We start from the raw sequence: 19,774 nt of genomic DNA, 5'->3' as shown, positions 1-19,774 counted from the left end.
AAAACCCTGTCATAAATCTAGCCTCATATCCAGGCAGATGGCTTGTGTTGTCAGATATCACATGCCAACAACGCTTTTTACCATCATTGTCTTGACAGAAATATGATGCGGAAACTGCAGTGTCACATCACTTAGCGTGGTTTAGCCGAAGTCGCCTGGTGCCATTTTAATCAATCAAATTTGTCATTTTTTTACTGTAATGATCTTATGGTAGGGACCCAGCATTAAGGGGATGTGGAGAGACTTATCTATTGCTTGATTTACGACAATCCTCACAGACTTTGTACTGGGGACTCACTCTTCCAGAGGAACAGCATTTTTATCAAATGGACCAGTAAGTTATGAAGTAATTTCTCTAGGCCAAATGGAAATACCACTCCTTACCTCCAACACAGACTCAGGTTCTGTAATGAAAAACTCAATGCTGTAACAAGCACACATGCACAAATGACATACTGGCCAGCTGTATGCATATGGACATTACTTTGACACACTCATCTCTGACATTTGATAACACAATACTTTCTGATTGTAGCATGGAAACTTGCATTTTCTTTAAAGCTGATTTGAAACAATATATTGTGAAAAGTGCTATACAAATAAATTTGAATTGAATTTCCTACAAAAGCAGTTTTGATTTTTTTCTCACTTGGAAAATTCTTCTGTAAAAAACAAATGAGCAGGTAGACTCATGAGTCAATGACAAATAAAAGTGTCTACAAGAAAGAAAATGAAAAATCTTTTAAAAACATTAACATTTAAAGCAAATGTAACAGCTTTTTATAATCTCGTTGTATTGTTCTTCTTGGAATCTTTGTATCTTGAAAACGTCTCAGGTTACGCATGTAACCATGGTTCCCTGAGAACAGGGAACGAGACGCTGCGTCCAAAGTTCTAGGGGAACGCCTTCGCATGAACCGGTGTCTGAAACACATGTCCAATATCATATTGACCGGCAACAGCCCATGACATCATAACAATGTGACCCGCATGTATAAAAGGGGCGCCCAAACAACATGTCATCTGCTTATCGTCTGAAGGGACTGTAAGCAGGCATAGCTAAGAGGTGCAGCGTCTCGTTCCCTGTTTTTAGGGAACCATGGTAACATGCATAACCTGAGACATTCCCTTTTGAAAGGGAACTTGCGCTGCTTCCAAAGCGCTAGGGGAACGATATACCAACACCGCCATGCTGAGGGGAGTGCATGCCACACATGGCAATGACAACTGTCAGAATCCGGCAAATTCAAATGAAATGCCAGACCCACTCACCTTATGGGTCACAAATGAGCTGTCAGTGACAGCGCTCCCAGCGGTCAAAGCCTCAGCTACAAGCCTCAAAGCGGCCTCCATATCTTACACATGAAGGCCTGCCAAGGCCGCACAAAGGCCTGGAACCAACCACTTCAAAGGAAAGGGGTCCCTTTAAGGGAGCATGGCTAGGGGGCCAGAAGGAACCCCAGCCAGTCACTTCTCAAGGGAACACAATCAACCCCAATGCCACCAGGAAGGCTGACCTGGCTTCTAGCTGAACTAGTAACCTAGTCTGCCAACAATCTATCTGTTTCCTCAGAAACAGTCTCTAGACACAGAAGTCTCACAAAGAGACATCCAGAAAGAGGTACTGCAGAAAAGGCAGTAGACCAACTCAGACCGGATTTTAGAGATGGGCATCCTGGAGAGCAGGACTCAGCGAAGTGCTATCAACCCTTGCAAGCAACGGGAGTTACTCTGCTTGATCCTAGGATCTACAAAGCATCTATGTTTCAAGGCGCTAAGGAGGCCGTGCACTCTAAAAAGAACCCTCGCGAGGGGAAAGCTCACAGCCTAAGAGCTGATCTAACTGGGAGGCTTCGAGGGAAGCCTTCAACCACTGACCAGACTTAGGAAGCTAAGTACTCAAGCCCACTCTCAGAGTGAAAAGAGTACCAGCTCGACCTATCAGGTCGACCAGGCTATAAACTAGAAACAAAGGTGAAAAAGGTTAGCCAAGCCAGCAACACGCAGAAGCGTGTGGTCTCAGGGATAAGACCCTGCTGACCAATACCCAGCTGCTGGGAACCCGCATCAGGTCGATCTGATCACCTGGTATCGAGTCTAGACTGGCAGAGAAGTAACCATAATGTGGGAAATTTGCCTCGAAAGGGGCCTACTAAGGCTGTGCATCTCAATGGCAAACATTCACTGGCTGACTCTGGCCATTGCTAGCTGCCATACACCTACTTATTAGTGGCTGGCTCTCAGAGAGGCCTGTTGAGGCCTGCTGCCCGATAGCTAGCTGCTAAGGTGAGATAGTTTAGTCTAGCTGTCTAAAACCTACAACCTTGGGCTCGCCCACAGGGAGGCCAACAAACTGAAAACAAGCAACAGCTGGATGCCAGATGCCCACACTGCTGGGGAGAGACCTGGTAAGGTCTGCAATCTGAAGCAAGTCCACTACTGCCAGGGACTAGTCTACAGGGCGGCCCATCAAGGCCAACTGCTTGGTAGTTTTAAGTGGCTAAACCATTCTAAAAAATACCCGCACAAAAGGGAGCTCGCTTACAGAGAGGCCTCTTAAGGCCTACTTATTTTTAAAAAAAATCATTGCTATCTGAGCTTTCACATACCAAAGTGCTGGGGACTCGCTCACAGGGAGGCCTGTTAAGGCCAGCTACCCGGAGCGTGTCTTGTTGCTACAACATCCACACTAATGGGGCTGACCACAGAGAAGCCTGCTAAGGCTTACTATCTGACGGCATAAGAAATAGCTACCAGAAAACCCATTTATTGGGGCTGCTAACAGGGAGGCTTGCTAAGGCCAGCTACCTGACAAAGCATGTGCTGGCTGCTAGGGGCCCAACAAACTCACTGTGAGAGGAGGCCTGTTAGGGCCTACTACCCAATAGCGAGTCTGGTAGCAGAGATAGTTTACTATTCAAACAAGGCCTGGGACCTACCACGTCGCCAACGAGCAGTGTATTCAGTAAAAGCACTTTTTACCCTTTAAGCAAGGGGAGTACAAACATAAGCCAACATGCCCTGGAGGAGGCCCACCTGGGCCTACTACTCCAGATGAACACGCGCATCAGCTCATGACAATGCTGAGCTACAATGGAGCGTACTAAATGACCAGCCCGCAGTGAAGGTCAAATACCGCTCGACCTGAGCCACAATGGTGCAGGGCAGATAACAACAGAGCTATAAGGAAAACTCAGAAAACACCTTGTTTACAAGGGAGTACTATCCACCTAACCCTGAGGGAAAAAAACACAGGGTGGAGGCCAACCACAAAGACTCCATTATGACAGAAATAATATCTGTACTTAGCCCAGGGGAATAGGGGCTTTTCATAGAAAAAAAACACCCACACTCACCCACACCCACACTCAACCCAACGCTTGAATGCTAGTTCAGTGGGGTTTAAGAGAAGCCTAGCAAGGGCCTACCTGAGCTCAACTTCCAAAATGCAGGCCACAGCAAGCATTACTAATCACAATAGAAAAGGGAACCGTCTATTCTGCCTCTACACCAATCTGCACCATGCAGAAGGGGGGCGGGCCTTGGTCAAATGACTCTCAAATGAGAGGAGGCCAGCACTAGGGATACAAAGGGGAACCTACACTCACTAATGAGGGATCAGAGGTGGGAATGTACAACAGATCACTATCCCTAGTACTAGCCTAGGCCAGCTATCAGGGCTGCCCGGGTGAGGGCCAGCCCATAGCACATAGATCTACCTGGCGCTCCTCAGAGCAACGGCCTCTATAGAGCAACTCTCAGCTGAGAGGAGGCAAAATCACTCAAAATGACACCGCTAAGGTGGCTAAAGAATACCATAAAGCTTTAGCTTAATCTTAGGATGAGTGACACTAACCAGGTAACAATGTCAGGTGGCCCCGTGGGCCAACACTAGACATTTAATCTATCTGAAGTCAAAGTGCTCGTCTCTTTGCAAAAGCAGCCCTCCAAACCTATAGGAGAGGAGACAAACTACTCTACCCTGAAGTGGCTATCAAGGCGGCCTGAAGAGGGCCAGCCTGCAACAGAGCAGCGGCCTCAAAACCACTCTCAAGTGGGAGGAGGCCAGCTAATAAAGAGAAAAACAATAGAGTGTTGTCTCACCAGAGAACATACAATAAGCGAAAACCAGTACTCTCACCTAAGACCCAAATGGTACTTCTTTCTCCCTAAAAATCGTACTAGCCAACCTTTTACAGGGAACTTCAGGGCCGTAATTATTTTATTTTTACAATAGATAAATAAAATAAACTTCCTTCCTAATTTAGATGAATGCCCAAGCACATCCAACACAGGGAACAGTGGTCTAAAGAAATACATTAGTATTTTAAATAGATACAAGACCTGATAACAGTTCCACCTGTGGCCACAGGGTGGCGACCTCCACCATAAAAACGTGGTGTCCTCCACCCTTACAAGCTTGAAAGGATCTTCTCATTATCAAAGCCAAAGGCAAACCAACAGAATCATAATACTCATTACCAGCCACAGGCCTGATGAAAGAAGCGCCTGGGTTTGAAGAACTGAGCCTTCTGGTCCCGTCCGCGGCCCTCAGGGTGGGCGTGGGGCGAGGCCCGACCTGTCTGATTGAGGACTCAGACCTAAGCGGCATGCACGTCTTGAATGCTGCTGGTCTAAGTTGCTCAGCAGTTCAGACTGGTGCGTCTGCCACACAGCCTTCATGTGCAGAGCAGCACCAGCCTGACCCGCTGCCACGTATGCCCTGTCATCTAAGCAAGATCTGAGTCTGAGCTTTCAGTGTCAATGTCCGCTCACTTAATTATTTTTTGCAAGAAAAGTGCTGAACATTTATTATTATTATTATTATTATTATTATTATTATAATCAGTCGGAAGCATTGACACATACCCATATTCCTTCCACAAGGCCTACACAAGGAACAGTGGTCTAAAAAGAAATACTTTAGTATATAAATAGTAACCAGACATAAAACAGTTCGACCTGTGGCCACAGGGTGGCAACCTAACACTCAACCTCAATATGCAGGTGAGGAAGGAATGGAAAGCTCACTTGAGCTGTAGGATTATGGCCAGAGAGAAACGTTCTTTGTGAATGCGCACGGTCTTTCTCCTAAAGCGCTGCCATGGCAACTGCAGTCTGCCAGCAGTGTGTTCCATAATCTCTAAAGGCTGATTTATACTTCTGCGTTGGAGCCTCTGCACCATAGGCTATGCGTCTTTTTTCATGTATACTTCTGCGTCGTTGTCCGCGTCGACGTGCATGCAGACCACTAGTAGGCAGTGTCCGCGGTCATGTTGAGTATCAAAACAAAAGCAGAAGAAGAAGCAGCTTGTCATGTACGTTGTCAGAGAAGCTTACAAACAGAAGCGGCAAATAGGTAACGAAGTGCCAGTTTTTTGACCAGAGGGAGGGGTCCTATCAGACCAATCACAGCACTTGCGGTCCACGTAGAATTGACGCGTTGTTACATTTTTGAAGAGGTGCACGTCAGGCTACGTTGTAGGTTATGCGTAGTACAATCAGCTTATGCCGTAGCTACGGCGTACACTCGATGCAGAAGTATAAATCAGCCTTAACAGCTCAGCGTACATGGGACAGGGTAGCTGAGAGGATTCAGTGAACTCACTATCCTCCTCAGCCATCTCCTACTCGGCTGGAAGTGCATTCGCAGCTGGACCTGAGGATGCAGAAGACAATGCATCCTCTCCCAGCAGCTCACTCTCGCGAGCCGCCGAACAGCGTGAGTGGTCACACCTCACTCAAACTGTTACAGCTTGTAAGCTGGGAGTTTTCTGAAAGCTCCCAGATGTACCACGTGGCCGCTGTAGATTCATAGGCGTTGATAGTGGTGCCATGGAAACGCATAATTCCCAGTCCAAGGATGTGAAATAGCTCCGAATATAACGTCACGTGTTGTCATCTCAAGATTCCGGTAAATACGAGGTGGCGTGAACGCAACATATTTCTGTTCCCGAATTTTTTCCGAGTATGGCCTGTACCACATCATAAAGGGTGGATTTCCTTGTATGGGCACTTCTCCCTGATAAGCATGCACACACATCATCCAGACTAGCAAGAGCAAGAGCATGCCCATCAACAATGGGTGTGTCCCAATTCAGGGGCTGCACCCTTCGAAGGCTGCATACATCATCGAGGCAGTCTCATTTAAGAAAAATAACCGTTAGATTGCAAAGTAAGAAAGAAATTACAGTATTTTACACCTCACAATGAATATCAGTCAATTTTATTATGGTTTCTTTTCTTAAATAAGACATCCTTGATGGCGTCTGCAGCCTTCAAATGCGACTTCCAGAGGACGCAGCCTCCGAAATGAGACGCGTCTCCTGTCACCAAAGGAGTGTGTTTTCAGCTTCAGCTTCCCAAAGAACACAGCGTTAAAGGAACAGTGGATGAAGTTTGTTTTTCTGGGGCAGCAACGGAGTTGTGCATGTTTGTTTGTTCCCGGGATTTCGGTGATGAATGCTTTGTAAACTTTGTTCCAGTTTGTCACTGGATTTGCAGATTGCGGGTGGTGAGTAAAGCTGCATCAGATATCTGTATTTTGTTGGCAATCGGCGTGCAAGTGCATAAAATGAAAACAAAACAAACGTTTTTGTTCCCTTTTTATGTATAATGATGTCGCAGCTTGCAGACGATCTCTACACAAAAGCTGCGCGCTCGTGACTCTTTAGCTCTGACCACGGCAGGAGCTCGGCTTTTTTCGGAAAGACACGGTACAGCGTATCTATCTTTTATAAATATGATAAAACTAAAGACTTTTCAGAGATATGAAGGATGTAATAGTACTCAAGATTAACATGAGATTGGCAGAACACTGTGTGTGACAACCCCCCCCCCCCCCCCCCCCACCCACCCCAATCTGTGCTATTTTGAGACACCATAAAATATGTTCTAAAATGTGTTTTCAATATACTACCTCTGTATTTTAAAAATATATTTAGCTACCATTAGTAGTACACTATGGGTTCAAATGCACTATAAGTGGTATCTAAATAAATTTTTTAAGCACAGAGATAGTATATTAAAAGCACATTTTATTTCATGGTGTCTCAAAATAGCACAGTTGAGCACACTTAGATGTTCTTAAGATTATCTTAATTAGTACTAAAGAATACTTTTTAGTATATTAAGTACAAAATTAGTGCGCCAAAATAGAGCACTTTAAGTACATTATAGAAATTTACTTTTTTTTCACCTGGGTGACGATACTCATTTTTAGTAGAAACAACTCAGTTAAATTAAGTTCATGTGGTTACATGAGTTTTTAAGTAATGTGAACAAGGATGGTTTGAGTAAAACTAACGACAGTAAAAGTTCAGTTTTTTGTTGTTTTGTTTGTGGTGAATTCCTTCAGTTAAATGTCACAATCTGTACCTACTTTATTAAATCTAATTACAGTACCTTTTGCCTTTTAAATCTCGGACACAGAGTAATAATGTTGATGTCAGGTTACCCACCATGTCAGCTGGGTTTTAAAAGAGAGAATCTAATGTAGATCACATTCATGGAAAAGCCAATACAGAAGCACCATTCCCACACAGCTCTTAATGAACTTTGCTTCTGATGCCAAGTTCATCATTATTTTTTATCACCATGTTTATTTCCCATTTGACCTTTATACTAATTAGAGTTTGACCCTGAAAAGCTGACTCACTTCTGCCTTCACACTCTCAGTCAAGGCTAAACAAAGTTATTATGCCTTTATTCCCAGGGAGAGGAATATTGGAATTTTCTAAAAGAGCAACCCATAGGTAACCTATTACAAAACTATACACAATCAATAGCTAATTTCTCTGCATTGATTACTGCTTGGACATTTAGCAGGCACCCTCTGGCAACTCATAGTGTGTGTGTGTGTGTGTGTGTGTGTGTCTGCTCCCCATTGGCTCGGTGAGTATTACATTCATTGATTCCATGAAGAGGACTAAAAATGCCAAACTGTTCATTTATCTTAATAAAGATTGCTCAAGACCGGATCTGTCTCTCTTTGCTCTGGGCAAGGATGCAATTTATGTAGAAGAACAACTATTATACACAACAGTTTCCTGGGATCTAGAAGCAAAACTACATTATGACCTGTGACTTGGTCATAACCTAAACTTGTCTACAATATCACACATACTACTTTGTAAAAGTTTGAGGTCAGTAAGATTTTTTTTTCTTTTTTTTTTTTTTTTTAAGTCTCTTATGCTCGCCAACACCGTGGCTGTATTTATTTGATCAAAAATACAGTAAAAACAGTAATATCGTGAACTATTATTATTTAAAACAACTATTTTCTATATAAATATATATTTTTAAAGGTAATGCATTCCTGTGATGGCAAAGCTGAATTTTCAACAGTCTGGCATTTATTATTATTATTATTTATGTGCACTTACATTGTACATAATTAAGAAATAAGGTAACTACATGGGTTATGGTTATGTTAAGCGGTACGTTCAGGGTTAGTACTTATTACCCAGTTATAGTAATCACTATAATAAGTATGTTGGGTGTCATGATCCCAGCCTGTGTTCCTGTGTCTTGCGTGAGGACTTTTGTGTTATTTCCTGTCTTGTGCCATGTTTTGTAGTTCTTTGTAGTTTTTCATGTTGTCTCCCCAGGTGTGTCTTGTTAGTTCCATTGGTTACCCTTGTGTGTTCCCATGACAATTTACCACACCCCCTTGTTACTTTGTTAGCCTGGGGCACATTCAAGCTCAAACCGGAACGTTTTGCTACGTTTTCCGGGTTGAACGTCATGTTTCCTGGAAACGGTGTGCAACAGGTTTGAGATACGTTTTCTCTTGTTTGGTGGGTGTGTCAGAAATGTCAGCCCAATCAGCGGCCAGATGTATATAAACCATGCGGTATTAAAGAGACAGCTCGCACAATGGGTATTAATGTTACAAAAATACTATAGTTATATGAGTCATTCTACGAAACGGGTGCCATTTCCACTTTGCATTTTTCAAAATTTTCATTATGAACAAACTTTTTTTAAACAGACCTACAAATTGAAAGATATGTTAATCCTCCAAAAAAAACATATTTTCCCACCTAGGGCACAAAATATTTATTAATATTATCCTGTTTATTCAGGCAAGGAAGCCATTCTTGTACCACCCCGTCACGGAAAATATGTATGCCACTGGAGTAGTAAAACAAGAAATTGATTTTTAAAATCTAATGTTTTCCTAATAGAAGAATGTCCCTTTTTTGGAAACCATCAATAGAAAGTCTGTAATTTAATTTTTTTTTTTTTTTTTTTTTTTTTTAGATTTTTAATCTTGAAACATGAATTTGACCATTCAATGGCCTCATTGTTTGTACTGAAAAAATGAATTTACTTAAAAAATACAGATAAAGTTATATTTATCTGATCAGTCCACACAACAAGAACATCATTCAACATTAATTTATGTAATATTTCATTTTCTTTCCATAAACTTTTAACAAAATGACCCTGTGACGGGGTGGTAAATGTGACGGGGTGGTATGGACAAAGTGTTACTGTACTGTATATGATCTGCTGGTTTTAAACTTTAAAAACTGGGGGAGGGGAGACCTTCAAATTGAGTAAAAAGTGAGTGAGTGAGTGAGTGAGTGAGTGAGTGAGTGAGTGAGTGAGTGAGTGAATGAGTGAATTAATGAACCAAACAGTGTTGCCAAGTCTGCATTTTTCCTGCGAAATTGGGCTAGGCTACTTTTACACTGTTGCCGGGAGTTGTTTTTCCTGTCTACGGGTTGAAGCGAGCCCAAATAACATGACATTTAGCCCTTAGAATGCACATTTTACCAAGGGAATCCTGCCAAAAAAAAAAGTTTTACCCCCCAGAATGTGATTTTTATCAGGGGACATTTTGGGATGAAATTTACCACCCCGTCACGTTTTTGTGACAGGGTGGTATGTGACGGGGTGGTAAATTTCATCCCAAAATGTCAGCAAATCTCCCCTGTGGTCAAGTTTCTCAACTAGCATACATGCATTCAATCTGAAATATAATTATCTTTGTATTAATAATGTAAAAGAAATAATAAAATCAGTTTTCCCTATCTATTTTGCGTGACGGGGTGGTAAGTTTAAGCTTGACGGGCCCTGCCTAACATGAAAAAGCAACAAATAAACAATGTAAAAAAAAAATGTACATAGTTGCCTGCTTTTGTTCTTGGTGGCTATAAGGCTCAAATGATGTCACTTAGGCTTTGTGATGTCATTTAAAGGAACAGTGCATTATTTATAGATAAAACAAGTTAGTGTGAGGGGGTGGTAAGTCAAACTGAGGGACACGCACAAATCATAAAATATTTACAAAAAAAATAAGGTTTATTGTGAATAAATATATTTTGTGTAAACAGGGACACACAAATAATCCTGAAAATAGTATATGTTTGAAAAAAATATAGAACTTATTTGGTGATAATTTAGATGCAAATGTCATGTTGGTTAACACGGACATGTGAAATTGGCTATGTAAATAATGAAAAGTTATTGAAAAATAGTATGCTAATCTTCAAAAAAACATTTGATCATATATCATGTTAAAAAGAACACTTGAATTTATAACTTTAAGCTTTGGAAACAAATTTTGGGACATTTTTTGTGCCTTTTGCATCTGATCAAATGTTGCGGACCCAAATGGCACCCGTTTCGTAGAATGACTCATATATTTTGCTATTGTATTGTGAAGTGACACTTTAATAAACTTTTCTATACTCCTCTGATTATATAATGGTAAATATTACAATATCATAGCACAACAACAGAGATCAGCAATAATGATAAGCCTAATACTCACAATAAAAATAATATAGATCAACCGAGATCAACACAGTCTCGGAGGGAAGAAGTGGATTATCCTTTACCTGAAATGTTTGTCTTTTCATGCTGAAATGCGAGGCAAATGTTGTATCACAATAATTAAATTCCACAAATCCCTTCACTCGATTAGGATGTTCTCTTTTATTCTGGACGGCAAGGGCAGTGATTGTAACATCGAGCGCATTTTGTAGTATTAAACACGTATTTATACCTACTTCATCAGGCTCTGAAAATTCTTCAAAAAGAACACAAAGAATGGCCTTCTCAGCTGCCATAGATGCAACTCTTGCGTCATCAGAACAGGGTGTTCAATGCACCACCGTTTCCATTTAAAAAACGTTTTGCAACGTTTTGTCGGGGCTGAATGCAGCCCTGTATAAAGGGCCCCTGTGTTTGTCTTGTGGTTTGTGAGTTGTTGTTTGCTGTAACATGCTCCTGTCTTGATTTTCATTGTTTGCCCAGGATTCCCTGTGTTTGTATTGTTAATAAAGTAGTGTTTGCATGTGAATTCTAATGTGTAACAAGGACACTAAAACAAAGTGTTACCAATGCATCTTTAAATATATTCAGCATCATTACTCCAGTCTTCAGTGTCACATGATCTTTCAAAAATTGTTCTAATATGCTGATTTGGTGCTCAAGAAACATATACCATTATAACTGTTGGAGACAGTTGTGCTCCATGTTTATTTTTTATTTTTTTTATTTTTTTGTTGAGGAAACCAGGGTACTTTTTCTTAAGATACTTTAATAAATAGAAAGTTAAAAACAACAACATTCATTTTAGTTTTATTAATATTATTAGTGTCTTGCTGAAAAGATTTTTAATTAAAAAGAGTAGATAATGGTCCTTTTACCTTTACAGCTAATTCAGTCATAATTTCTGTCTTACATAGTGGCACTGCAAATTTATGATGTCTAGGTGAGACTAATATGCCTTGTACAATCAGTAACAACCTAACCAGGCTTAAACTCTGATTGCATCTGATCTCTAGACCCCTATTAGACTCCAAATCCGATGCTCTGGATTCAATAGCTGATAAATGTTTTTCTTTTTTTTTATGACAAAAATCTTATGATAAGTAAATTCAAGACTTATACAGCCCAACAAACAAGGCCACAAATGCAAAATGTTATGCCTGACCAACTAAGAAATCAAAATTATCCAAAAAGGAAGACTCAGGCACAAATGGCACCACCTAGTGGCTGAGAGTTCAAGCTCATCCAATCTTTCTTACAACCAGATTGTATGACAACTACAGCATACCGTTATATAGCTCATTTCATTCACAACAGTAATTCAATTTGTTTTACATAAAAATTATTATTATTTTTTTTTTAATGGAATCATAAAACAATCATAACATATACATAAGAAATAAAAATAAATGATAATGTAAAAATTAAATATATATATTTATATATAGTGTGTGTGTGTGTGTGTGAATGTATATATATATATTAAAAGGACAAATATAATGAAAAGAGTCACTTTAATTAGAAAAGAGCTAGGGGTGAAATCATAAGAGTCATGATCCTTCCGACATCATCCTGATTTTAAAGTAGAAGTAAATTTCTATAAACTCATTTCAATTTATACAATTTAAACACTAAATTCAATTTATAAAACGGATAGTTCTGGCCCTTGATTCTGATTGGTTGAGCCGCATTTGAAGCCGTTGTAAAATTCACGAAAACATACAGCTGACCGCATTACATAACATAAGTATCGCTGCGCCACTGAATATGTATGTCAGGGACTATTTCTGTCCAGCGGAAGGAAGGCTTTTAATGATTTTACTTCATGAAAGTTGCATTGATACTAGGGTTGTAACAGTACACGTATTCGTACCGAACCATTTCGGTACAGGAATTCCGGTACGGTTCACATGTGTACCGAATGCATTACATTGCAACATTAAGGTCTCCTGTTTGGTAACACTTCAGTTTAAAATAAGCTCTGCGTTTTGTTACTTTCGATAAAAAACAAAGTGTCATCTTTTAAATTTGATCCATTTTATCATGAAACTCAGAAAAATGCCATTTTGATGCTCTTTGATGTGGCGTGACAGATCTCTGTATAGGTGCCACAAGTGGCGTTCAAGCGGCAACGTGGAGCGCGAGTGAACGCGATCATCTCTTCCTCTGTATTACTAGTTACAGATTAAACATGAATGAACATTCAAAGGTATGTTGAAAGATACAGTACAACTTACTGATCGCTCAATCTGTGTTATAACTGCGGAAAGACATCAATAAAACAACTTGTAAACAATTTGCCACGTAGCATTTACCTCAGTAAAGCCATTCCGTGTCCACAGCTTGTTAGTTACTAAGAGAGATTAACTCTTTTGCTAAATATATGCACTATATTAGCCTATATATTCATTATATTTTACTTAACCTGTTAGTGATGTATTGATTATATGTATATTTAAATAAATCTGTCATGAAAATGACAGCCACTGTCTGTGCTATAGCCTAAATCATTATATTTCAACAACGAATTGGAGTAAAAACATAACTTTATAATTACAGTATCTCACAGAAGTGAGTACACCCCTCACATTTTTGTAAATATTTTATTATATCTTTTCATGTGTCAACACTGAAGAAATGACACTTTGTTACAATTTAAAGTAGTGAGTAGTGATGTTACGGTCTGTGGCGAGGCTTCGGAGCGTGTGTCGAGAAATCCCGGAAGCTTTCAGCGAAGCGCGTATCGAGGCTTGTATCGCTTTAGATCAATGACGTCATTGATGACGTTCGAAGCCTCGCTTCTGCCTGACTGGTTCGAATGGTTCGACTGGATGCGGTTCAAATCTTGACGCGACATTTTGACAGACATATAAACCATGGGATCCCCTCAGAATTTGTGGTTTTAGAATAATAATATCGCCCCTCCTGCCTGTTATGACCAAAGAATTTGTTCTTTGTTCTTTGCCCCATTCATTTGAAGCCAATACGTTTATTACACACTTATGATATACAATCATTATATACAACCAGAAAATACACATTACATTCAAATAAATATAGTCTTTGTGGAAATTGATTTTTTCTTCACCGTTATTTCTAGGCCATAACTGCCGCAAAATACAGTGTATCACAGATCACATCGGGTCATCTGTAATGTATCTACTTGTTTTATACTCTTTGACCACCAGGTGGAATTGTGAGCAAATGAAGCCTCGAGAAATGAACCTTTTTGTGAACCACTTGGCTGAAAAGCTTCAATGCTTCATGAAGCTTCATCCCACCATCACTAGTAGTGAGTGTACAGCTTGTTGTAACGGAGGGAGTCCACTGGAGGCGAGTGTAGTAGAACCCAAGTGCAGTTTAATGAGAAATATCCAAAACATGAACAGGAACAGAAACACAGACGTGACTTGACATGGCTTGACTAGACTTGACTTGATCCTGACTTGACTTGACTTGGCTACAGACACTGACACTCACCATTAGGGGGTTACACAAACAAAGCTAGACAAGAGTACAATGGAACATGAGGGCTATTTATACAAGGAGACTAATGACAAAAACAAGGAACACTTGTGAATAATGAAGACAAAGGACCAATGATAAGACAGAACTGAAATCACATGACAATGACAACCAATGAGAACATGACACATGAGACAGGGGAAGCACATGACATGATCACATGAGGGCAATGGGAAATCACATGACACAAAACATGGCAAAAACAAGGAAAACAAACATGGCAATGAAACAAAGCATAACTATGAAAATAAACCAAAAAAACGTGAACATGAAACAACACAGAAACAAGACATGACACTTCTATAACAGTGTAAATTTGCTGTCCCCTCAAAATAACTCAACACACAGCCATTAATGTCTAAACTGCTGGCCGCAAAAGTGAGTACACCCCTAAGTGAAAATGTGCCCAAATTGGGCCCAAAGTGTCAATATTTTTTGTGGCCATCATTATTTTCCAGCACTGCCTTAATCCTCTTGGGCATGGAGTTCACCAGAGCTTCACAGGTTGCCACTGGAGTCCCCTTCCACTCCATGACAACATCACAGAGCTGGTGGATGTTAGAGACCTTGTGCTCCTCCACCTTCCGTTTGAGGATGCCCCACAGATGCTCAATAGGGTTTAGGTACCCTCAGCTTCTTTAGCAAGGCAGTGGTCTTCTTGGAGGTGTGTTATCATGTTGGAATACTGCCCTCCGGCCCAGTCTTTGAAGTGAGGAGATCATGCTCTGCTTCAGTATGTCACAGTACATGTTGGCATTCATGGCTCCCTCAATGAACTGTGGCTCCCCAGTGCCGGCAGCACTCATGCAGCCCCAGACCATGACACTCCCACCACCATGCTTTACTGTAGGCAAGACACACTTGTCTTTGTACTCCTCACCTGGTTTCCGCCACACACGCTTGACACCATCTGAACCAAATAAGTTTATCTTGGTCTCATCAGACCACAGGACATGGTTCCAGCACTCCATGTCCTTAGTCTGCTTGTCTTCAGCAAACTGTTTGCGGGCTTTCTTGTGCATCATCTTTAGAAGAGGCTTCCTTCTGGGACGACAGCCATGCAGACCAATTTGATGCAGTGAGCGGCGTATGGTCTGAGCACTGACAGGCTGACCCCCCCACCCCTTCAACCTCTGTAGAAAAGCTGGCAGCACTCATACGTCTATTTCCCAAACACAACCTCTGGATATGACGCTGAGCACATGCACTCAACTTCTTTGGTCGACCTTGGCGAGGCCTGTTCTGAGTGGAACCTGTCCTGTTAAACCGCTGTATGGTCTTGGCCACCGTGCTGCAGCTCAGTTTCAGGGTCTTGGCAATCTCCTTATAGCCTACGCCATCTTTATGTAGAGCAACAATTCTTTTTTTCAGATCCTCAGAGAGTTCTTTGCCATGAGATGCCATGTTGAACTTCCAGTGACCAGTATGAGAGAGTGAGAGCGATAACACCAAATTTAACACACCAGAGACCTTGTAACACTAACAAGTCACATGACACCAGGGAGAGAAAATGACTAATTGGGCCAATTTGGACATTTTTTTCTTAGGGGTGTACTCACTTTTGTGGCCAGCGGTTTAGACATTAATGGCTGTGTGTTGAGTTATTTTGAGTGGACAGCAAATTTACACTGTTATACAAGCGGTACACTCACTACTTTACATTGTAAAACGAGCTGTGAGAAAAGCTGAACGTAGTTGGAAGAAAACAAAACTAGAAGTTTTTCGCCTTTCGTGGAAAGAAAAAATGATTGAGTACAGAACGGCTATAAGAAATGCTAGATCTACTTATTTTTCAAATCTCTTAATAGAAAACAAACATAATCCTAGGTATTTATTTGACACAGTGGCTAAATTAACTAGAAACAGAGATTCAACTGCTGACGTTTCCAAAGAGCACAGCAGTAATGACTTTATGAACTTCTTTACTTGCAAGATTGACAATATTAGAGAGAAAATTATAAACATGCAACCGTCTACAGTTTCGCTTCAGACAGTGCACTGTAGTGTCCCTGAGGTAAAACTAGAATCATTCGCCGCTACAGGAGAGGAAGAATTATCTAAACTTATCAAATCATCAAAATCAACAACATGTATGTTAGACCCAATGCCGACTAAACTACTGAAAGAAATGCTTCCAGAGGTCGTAGGTCCACTTCTTGATATAATTAATTAATCTTTAACACTAGGATACGTGCCAAAAACTTTTAAGCAGGCTATTATTAAACCTCTTATTAAAAAACCTCAACTAGATCCGAGAGATTTAGTAAATTACAGGCCAATCTCGAATCTACCTTTTCTGTCAAAGATACTAGAAAAGGCAGTTTCAACACAACTGTGCTCCTTTTTAGAAAGAAATGGAATCTGTGAGGATTTCCAGTCAGGATTTAGACCATACCATAGTACTGAGACTGCTCTCGTTAGAGTTACAAACGATCTACTCTTATCATCCAATCGTGGCTGTATTTCTCTATTAGTGTTATTAGATCTCAGTGCTGCTTTTGACACTATCGATCACAACATTCTTTTAAAAAGACTTGAAAACTATATTGGCATTAGTGGAATTGCTTTGGCATGGTTCAAATCTTACTTATCTGACCGTTATCAGTCTGTAGTAGTTAATGAAGAGATGTCGTATCGATCACAAGTTCAATATGGAGTACCACAAGGCTCAGTACTAGGACCGGTGCTTTTCACTTTGTACATGCTGCCCTTAGGAGAGATAATTAGGAAGCATGGTGTTAGTTTTCACTGCTACGCTGATGATACTCAGCTCTATATTTCCTCGCGCCCTGACGAAACCTACAAATTCACAAAACTAACAGAATGCATAGCTGACATTAAAAACTGGATGACAAGAAATTTCTTATTATTAAACTCAGAAAAAACTGATATCCTAATCTTTGGACCAAAAACTTCCTCACGAAAAAACCTTGAATACTCTCTAACACTTGACGGGTGCTCCATTAAATCTTCGTCCTCAGTTAGGAACCTGGGTGTGCTCTTTGATACCAATCTTTCATTTGAAAGTCATGTTTCTAGTATCTGTAAAACCGCCTTCTTCCATCTAAAAAATATATCTAAATTACGACATATGCTCTCAATGACAAATGCGGAACAGTTGGTTCATGCATTCATGACCTCAAGACTAGATTACTGTAACGCTCTACTGGGTGGTTGTTCTGCTCGGCTTTTAAACAGACTACAGTTGGCCCAAAATGCGGCAGCTAGAGTTCTTACTAGAACCAGAAAGTATGACCATATTAGCCCAGTTCTGTCAACATTACATTGGCTCCCTATTAAACATCGTATAGATTTTAAAATCTTGCTACTTACTTATAAAGCTCTAAATGGTTTAGCTCCCCAGTACCTGAGCGAGCTCTTGGTGCATTATAGTCCTTCACGTCTATTGCGATCTCAGAATTCAGGCCAGTTGATAATTCCCAGAATATCAAAATCAACTGAAGGCGGCAGATCCTTTTCCTATTTAGCACCTAAACTCTGGAACAATCTCCCTAGCATTGTTCGGGAAGCAGACACACTCTGTCAGTTTAAATCTAGACTAAAAACACATCTCTTTGCTCTTGCATACACATAACACATTATCAATACATTAACATTTTTCAAATCCGTTAAAGGATTGTTACGCTGCAATAATTAGGTCGGCCGGAACCGAGAACATTTCCTATAACACTAGATATACCTGTACATCAGAATAAGAATGGCATCTACGCTAATATCAGTCTCTCTGCTTATCCTGAGGTTTGCCGGGTGCTGGATCCAGGCCGTATCCAGATCAGATGGAGAACCTGTGTCTGGACCTGACTACAACGTAGCCCAGGAGACAATGGGCCTACAGATCCAGTTCTGGCTGCATCTATAATTCAGATTTTTAATCTCCGTATCCGCTTACATATATTTATATATAATCTATTTTTAATCTCTATAATAAAAATGTATAATTCAGATTTTGATCTCCATATCCATTTACATATATTATATATATCTTCCAAGGGGTTTTTTCCCTCCTAGGACTTTTTTCCCAGTGTTAGCACGCTGGGTTTTTCTCCTAGGGGGTTTTTTCCACCCCTGGGAGTCAGCCGACATTGGCTTAATGTAGCACCATCTTGTATATGTTACATATTACCACGCTTGCTTGTACAGCTTATTTTTAACCACTTCTCTTTTTTCTGTGCTTCTAATATGTAAAGCTTCTTTGAAACAATTACCAATTGTAAAAAGCGCTATATAAATAAATTTGACTTGACTTGTAGCAAAGTGTCATTTCTTCAGTGTTGTCACATGAAAAGATATAATAAAATATTTACAAAAATGTGAGGGGTGTACTCACTTTTGTGAGATACTGTAGATTTAGATGTTAATGCAGACACTGCCTTATGTGCAGCATAAAAATTTGTTATTTAAAGGTGCCCTAGATTCAAAAATTGAATTTACCTCGGCATAGTTAAATAACAAGAGTTCAGTACATGGAAAAGACATACAGTGAGTCTCAAACTCCATTGTTTCCTCCTTCTTATATAAATCTCATTTGTTTAAAAGACCTCAGAAGAATCTCAACATAACACCGACTGTTACGTAACAGTCGGGGTGTACGTCACCCAATATTTGCATATGCCAGCCCATGTTCCCAACATTATGAAAGGCATTAGACAAGGGCAGAACGTCTGGATGTGCACAGCTGAATCAACAGACTAGGCAAGCAAGCAAGGACAATAGCAAAAAATGGCAGATGGAGCAATAATAACTGACATGATTCATGATAACATGATATTTTTAGTGATATTTGTAAATTGTCTTTCTAAATGTTTCGTTAGCATGTTGCTAATGTACTGTTAAATGTGGTTAAAGTTACCATCGTTTCTTAGTGTATTCACGGAGACAAGAGCCGTCACTATTTTCATTTTTAAACACTTGCAGTCTGTATAATTCATAAACACAACTTCATTCTTTATAAATCTCTCCAACAGTGTAGCATTAGCCGTTAGCCACGGAGCATAGCCTCAAACTCATTCAGAATCACTGTAACCATCAAAATAAACTCTGTACTTAAGCGATTAGACATGCTGCATGACAAACACTTTGTAAAGATCCATTTTGAGGGTTATATTAGCTGTTTGAACTTTTTTTATGTTGTTTAAGGCAAGCGCGAGCTCTTGGGGATTTAAAGGGCACGAGATTTAAAGGGCCACACACCCTGAATCGGCTCATTTCTAATTATGCCCCAAGATAGGCAGTTAAAAAAATGCATTAAAAAAAATCTATGGGGTATTTTGAGCTGAAACTTCACAGACACATTCAGGGGACACATTAGACTTATATTACATCTTTTAAAAAAAGTTCTAGGGCACCTTTAAGTGATGATTATTATATCTGAAAATAAATAGCAATTGAATTTAGGCTAATAGTTTTGGCTCTATTGTTAACCTTTAAAATTATTGTAATGGTC

Source organism: Megalobrama amblycephala, linkage group LG4 (genome assembly GCF_018812025.1).
Source record: "Megalobrama amblycephala isolate DHTTF-2021 linkage group LG4, ASM1881202v1, whole genome shotgun sequence".
In the NCBI taxonomy this organism is placed as follows: Eukaryota; Metazoa; Chordata; class Actinopteri; order Cypriniformes; family Xenocyprididae; genus Megalobrama; species Megalobrama amblycephala.
Note: the sequence above shows the minus strand (reverse complement) of the source record.